Source organism: Echinops telfairi, unplaced genomic scaffold (genome assembly GCF_000313985.2).
Source record: "Echinops telfairi isolate 266 unplaced genomic scaffold, ASM31398v2 ScPeMD7_443;HRSCAF=831, whole genome shotgun sequence".
NCBI lineage: Eukaryota > Metazoa > Chordata > Mammalia > Afrosoricida > Tenrecidae > Echinops > Echinops telfairi.
Window position 1 is genome coordinate 76,240,008 of NW_022104341.1, and position 7,290 is coordinate 76,247,297.

Sequence of the window (7,290 nt, forward strand, 5' to 3'; positions counted from 1 at the left end):
CAATGGATGTATGCATGGATTGTGATCAGAGCTGTAAAAGCCCACAATAAAATTATTTAATTTAAAAAAAGAAATAGTAAGGGATTCTATGGATAATATAATGAATGATGCAAGAAGCATCAAAAGAAGGTGGAAGGAACACATGGAGTTATGTATTAAAAAATAATAGATTGACATACTCCCATTTCAAGAAGTAGTATGCGATCAAGAACCAATGATACTGAAGGAAGACATCTAAGCTGCACTGAAAGCACTATCAAAAAACAGCACACCAGGAACTGACAGAATACCAACTTAAATGTTACAGCAAAAGGAAGTGTACACTCATCTATGCCAAGTGATATAGAAGACAGGCCGCAAGGCATCCATATTTCTGCCCATTCTAAAAAAAGGTCATCCAATAGAATGTGGAAATTGGTAACAATATCATTAATATTACACACAAGAAGAAAATTCAATAATAGTTACAACAGTACATCAGTAGGGAGCTGCCAGAAATTCAAGCCAGATTCATGGCTTGAATCTGGACAAGAGATATCACTGCTCATGTGAGATGGATCTTGATGAAAGCAGAGAATGTAGAGAAATGTTTATCTGTGTTTTATTAACTGTGTGGATCATAGTTGGGGCCATCATCCTTAGGTTTGAATATTTGGGCCCATCATGCTTAGATTTGAATATTCATATTCATCATTTAGTACTTATGTGACCTTAGGAACGTTTTAACTTATTGTTCCTATGTTGCTACATATTTATAATATACATAACAATAGTATCTCCTTCAACTGGTTGTTTTGAGGAGTAAATGAGTAAAGAGTTTAGAAAAGTACCCAATAAATATGGACTCTTAGAATTGTGAGGTGGAATCATGACCTGAGTGGGTAGGGAAGAGTGGATAAGGATGCTTGAGGAAAGAGGTAAAGCTGTGATAGATCAATTTCAGACAATGGACAAGCAACAGAAGTGGGGTATGATTACTGAGCAGTTTAAAGGCCCATTTAAGAAATGGCAGTTCCCAGCTTCTGCTCTGCAGCAGACAGAGGTGACAGTCATGGTGAGCTGGCCACAGACAACGCTGCTTAATTCATGATTGTGATGAGAGGCATGAAGGACAAACCCAATGGCCACGAGGGTGCCTAAGTGAGGACCTGAGGAATTATGTGGATTCCAGGAAGGCATCCCAGAAGACGTGATACTTAACTTGAGAACTGGAGGAGTAAGACTTGGTGTGATGGTGAGAGTGTAGGTCAACTAGACTGAGGTGAACATAGGGGTGGAGCCCAACCTATCAGTCAGGTCGCAGCCTGATGGCACCTCCTTGGGAGCATGGTCTTTTGCATAAGAGAGAGAGACCCGGACTCGAACCAAGCCCTCTCTTGCCCCCTTTGCTTTATGCTGGCTCTGCATCATGCATCAAGTTCTTCTGTTGTGTCACCTGCCGATCCCAGAAGCCGTCAACAGATCACCAACCATGGATTCATTCACCTCTGTATCCACCAGCCTATGGCCCTCCTATGTGCTGTTCACCAGCTTTGGCAGTTACACAAGTCAGGAAAAGCCTCCAGCTTTCACCTGACCTGCGGACTTGAATCAGAATGGATTGGCTTACTGCTACAACTGTGTAAGGTATTTCTTGGTATAAACTTGTTCTATATACACACACACAAAAACAAATAAATAAATAACTGCCCATTTAAAATTTATAGTCACTAATTTGAAGTGAGATCAACCAACAGGGATAATAGTTTTTCTTCAATAAGGTGATGCTATTCAGAAGTGAACACAAAGTCCGTAGATAGCTGAATTTAACAAAATAGGCCTCATGAAAGGAGTGAAGCACCACAAAGGTTATAATGATATACATAAGGAAGTGATTATAATTGTTATTGTTAGGTGCCATTGAATTGGCTCTGATTCATAGATACCCTATGCACAACAGAGCGAAGAACCGCCCATCCTCACAATTGTTCTTATGCCCCGTGTTGAAGTCACTCTCAATCCATCTCTTTGAGGGTTTCTTCTTTTTCACTCTCCCTCTGCTATATCAAGCATGACATCCTTCTGCTTACTGGGGACTGGCCTCTCCTGGCAACATGTCTAAAGTATGTTAGACAAATTCTCATCATCTTTGTCTGTAAGGAGCACTCTGGCTGTACTTCTTCCAATACACACTTGTTTGTCCTTTTGGTAATCCATGGTACTTTGAACATTCTTTGCCAGCACCCCAATTCAAATGGATCAGTTCTTCAGCCTTCCTGATTCAGGGTCCAACTTTCACATGTATTCGAGGCCATTGAAAATACCATGGCTTGGTTCAGGTGCACCTTACCCCTCAAAATAACCTCCTTGTTTTTCAACATCTTAAAGAGGTCTTGGGCAGCAGATTTACCCAATGTAACAATGTATCTTTTGATCTCTTGACTGCTTCTTCCATAAGCACTGATTATGATTACAGACTAAGAAATATCATTGCCGACTTTAGATGAATCTTGACTGAACGCAGAGAATATCAGAAAGATGTTTGCTTATGTTTTGTTGTCCATGCTTAGGCATTTGACTGTGTGGATCATAACAAACTATGGACAACCTTGAGAAGAATGGGAATTTCAGATCACCTAATTGTGCTCAGGTAGAACCTGTACATAGATCAAGGGACCATTGTGTGAACAGAACAAGGGAATACAGTATGATTGACAATTCTGGTGGAAAGGTGTGCGACAAGGTTGTGTCCTCTCACCATACTTATTCAATCTGTATGTTGAATAAACAGTCAGAGAAACTGGATTACATGAAGACAAATGCAGCTTCGGCATTAGAGGAAAGCTTAACAACCCACGACAGACACAAACTTACTTGCTGCAAATGAGGAGGATTTGAAACACTTGCTGTTGTTAAAATTGCAGTCTTCAGTATGAATTGCAATTCAATGTAAAGGAAACAAAAATCCTCACAACTGAACCAATAGGTAACATCATGATAAATGGAAAAAAGGTTGAAGTTGTAAAAGAATTTTTTTGCTTGGATCCACAATCAATGCTCATGAAAACAGTAGTTAAGTGATCAAAATGAGCTGCATTGGTTAGATCTGCCACACAAGACCTCTTTAGAGTATTAAAACAAGGTTGTTACTTTGAGGCCTAAGGTGCACCTGACCCAAGCCATGGTATTTTCAATTGTCTCAAATGCATGTGGAAGTTGGACATTGAAAAGGAAGACCAAGGAAAAGTTGCTACACGTGAACCATGGTGTTGACGCATAATATTAAAAGTACCATGAGCTGCCCAGAAACGAAGCAGATCTGTCTTGGAAGATGTACAGCCAGAATGCTCCTTAGAGGCAAGGAGAGTGAGACTTCATCACACATGCTTTGGGTATATTGAGACCAGTCCCTGGAGAAAGACATCGTGTTTGGCAACGTGGGGAAGTGACAGAGTGAGGCCCTCAATGAGGTGAATTGACACAATGGCTTTAACAATAGACTCAAACACAAAAGCAATTGTGAGGATAGTGCAGAGGCAGGCGGGGTTTCGTTCTGTTGTACACGGGGTCACTGTGAATCGGAACGACCATGAAACATAGTCTGGGTATGAAAGAACAAAAGATGACAAAATGATGAGCTGTAGGTGAAAGGAGAGAAGTAGAAGTCTGAAGATGAAACATTTAAAGTCTCAATTTTGGAGAAGAGTTATTGGTGAGAACAGAGACAGAGATGTGATACCATAGGGGTGGGCGATTGGGGTTGGATGAAGAAGAAGATTTAGAGATGAGGTGGTCCAGGATCAGAGAAGCAATTGTGTAGTATCTTCCACGTCCATATCGATGTCTCCCAGAATAATGACAGAAATAGCAGTGTGAAAGGAGCGAGCACGAGCTGGAAGCTAAATTTGCCATTGAACGGGAGCTAATGCCTAGAGAGTGGGCAGTGAGTAGCAACAACGCAAAACAGTGGATGTGAAGTGGAATGGCTGAGGTTTATAAAGAAAGAAAAAGAGATGGTTTGAAAGCAGCAAAGGGGAGCATTTAGTCCTAGGGTGTAGATAGTAACACCCCATTTAGCAGATAAGGAAACTGAATTCAAGAAGCATGCCAAATTCACAGTTACTAAATAGCAAAGCTATCATTCAGCAGAGAATTATTAAATCCTTCGTATGTGCAAGACACTGGGCTGGACATTAGCATTGCACAAGAGATAAGACTCACCTTCAAACATGGGAGAGAGCAGTCTAATACTAAACAATAGATAAATAGATAATAATAAGAAAACTCAGTAAGTGTTTCACACTTCTAATCCAATTAGCCTTCCACTGTAACCATGAATTTTGTCTGCGAGTTCTGTGTAGCCATTGTAATGGGTATTAGACCTCAAAGAAGTGGAGGACATTAATTAAAATATTATATAATTAATTTTAAAATAAAATGAAACGAAAACAAAACAGAAAACATTATATAGTGTTAATTACTACTCCTGTACCAGCTTCTGAAAAATTATTTTTTGAAGACCTTATAGAGCACAGTTCTATGCTAACACACATGAAGTTGCCACGAGTTGGGATCAGCTTTACATCAGCTGGTTTTTATTAGCTTGTTAAGAACAGGAACCAGATCTCATACGTCTTTGTATCCCTAGAGACTAGCCCAGTGCCTAGCAACAGAAGCTGCTGAGTAGCTGATGTTTGACCTGAATTATTCGTTCCACCGTAACTGACCTATTAAGCGCCAAGGACCGTGTTAAGCACCATCATACATTTAGCTTTTAATTCCCACAATAATCCTTCAAAATCTGTATCATTGCACGCATCTTACAGAGAAGGAGCTGAGAAATAAGAGTTGTTGAGTAGTTTGCCAAAGGTTGCACAGCTAGTAAATACAGCAGGACTAAAATCCAGGTCTTTTCACCCAGATCCGTTTCACACCAGCTGCCAGCTCTCTTTATGTTGTCTAGCAGCATAGGCGGCACAGTAAGTGACAAGATGGCCTGCGAACCATGTTTCTGTGGGAGGAAGATTTACAGCCTCTGAAAACCAAAGGGGCAGTTCTGCGCTGTCCTATAAAGTTGCTTTGAGTTAGAATTGACTCGGTGACAGTGAACTTTTATTTGTCTGTTGTGTAAATAAATGCCCTGAACAAGACACAAACAACAGCATCAACTTCTAGATCAGTATTAACTTTCATCAGGATCATCAGACTCGTCTCAGTTTCAAATGTCAAATCACAGGTCATCAGGAAGAGTCTGTGGAAGGGCAGTTCTTGGCCATGTTTATTTGGATAGCAAAGTCTACTTTCTATGCAAAGTATCAAACTACATGCTTTAGAATATCATCAACTAAAATGAAACATGATGGAGACACGGAAACTCAAGCTCCCACATTTTTCAGTGCCTGGCCTTGCATGGAATGAGGAAGCAGCTGAAGTGTAACAGGAAAAGGGGACTAGACTCAACCAGAAAGTCCAGATAATAAGCCATTTCACAAGCTTATCCGGACAGGGCCTGAGACTAATTTATGCTGGCATTTCAATATCAATAAACAGAAATCTAAAGATGTGACTTTAAAAAAAATCATTCTGGCAGCAAAATGGACAGTAAATGGAGAGGGTCCAGACTGGAGACAAGAAAACAAACAGGAGCTTTTATTGTTATCATTGTTGAGAATGTACATAGCAGAACATGCCAATTCAGCAGTTTCTACGCGTGGAGTGTAGTGACATGGATTATATTCTTGGAATTGTGTAACTATTCTCACCCTCCTTTTCTGAGTGTCACGATGTAGTTGGGCTGCTCACCTCAAGGTCAGCTATTCAAAACCAGGATCCATTCGCTCCATGGGAGAAAGCCGAGGCTTTCTACTCCCATCAAGAGTTCCAGTCTCAGAAACCTCCAGGGACAAGCCTACCTTGCCTTATAGGGTCACTGTGAGTTGGAAGAGACAGTGAGCTTGGTTTGGTTTTGATTTTCTGAGTTGTTCCTCCCCCATTAACATAAAACTGGTAGGTAGCTAGAGCCCAGGACCAGGGTGTCCACCGTGCATGTGCCACAATTCAGGCCCCGAATGGGGGTGCGGGGGGTGGGGAGTAGCAGATCTGGATTGGCCCAATCTAGGCCAAGCGGGCTTAATTCAGCCAATGGGGTCAACCAGTACCATCAACCACACCTCCCAGCGGAAGGCCCTAAAAAGCCGGAACCTGGAGACCACTGCTCTCTTTCTCCAGCTGTTCCTTGGCCTTCTGCTCGGCCAGGCTCAGCCCTCAGGCCACCACGTGTGGGTATGCAGTGCCAGGAGGGTGCTTGTGTTCAGTTACTGTAACGCCTGAAACTGCTTTGTCCTTTATAAAAACTCACTTGGATCACAAACTAGGCTTCAGCGTGAATTCTTTCTTGTGCGAAGCCAAGGACCGAGGTATTTCCCACCTGAGACACTAACAAAACCATTACCCCCTATGATTCCTGTCTAAACTCCCTAATGTTATTGTCGGTTTGATCTCGTATAGATAGATCTCAACACAGCATAAAGCTCAAAGCAAACCTTTTCTTTCTAGTTAAGCTAAACTACTGTTCGGTTTTAAGAACATTTCAGGGAATATTATTGGGTTAAGGGTTAAAATTTATCTCAGGTCAGTAGTTTAGGGGGTTATCTGCCCTCCATGGCTCCACAAGGTCAAGAGCCCATGAAAATTTGAAATGCCATCCTGCAGGAGTCATCCATCAGCATAGTAACGGTAGCTGGGGCATCGTCCAGGTCTTCTGGCCTCATGATGAAGGAGGCAATTAGCCACGCATCCCAACTCTCCATCTTCTAGGAATCTTGTGGAAAGCCAAGCAAGCAATAGAAAGAAACTCAAGTTAGTCGACGGTAAAAGGAATGAAAAATGAGAACAATACTGTATTTATTAAGAAACATTTTAGAGATAAGATTTTAGAACTCACTGAGCAATGAGATTAGAGGAGGAGGGAGTAAGGGAAGTCAGAGATCATCAAAGTTCCTAAGTCGTATAACTAGAGAATGATCATTTTTCAAGTGGCAAAGATTTTCTTTTTCAGAAAAGGAGGGTTAAAAGTGGCTTGCCTTTCTTAATAGAATGTCTCCTTCTTTTATACAGCTATTTTTAAATGTAATTTCTTTTTAGATGTTAGCAAAAATGATTTTCAACTTTTGCGCAGCCAGGAGTGCAAGTGTATTCTGTTGTTGGTTCCTTGCCTTCCCTTCCGAAGCTGTCCACCAACCGCTCCGCTATTGCGTTTCTTAATTAGCATGTGTTGGGCATCAAAGGAAGCAACGTTTAGAAAAATCTGCC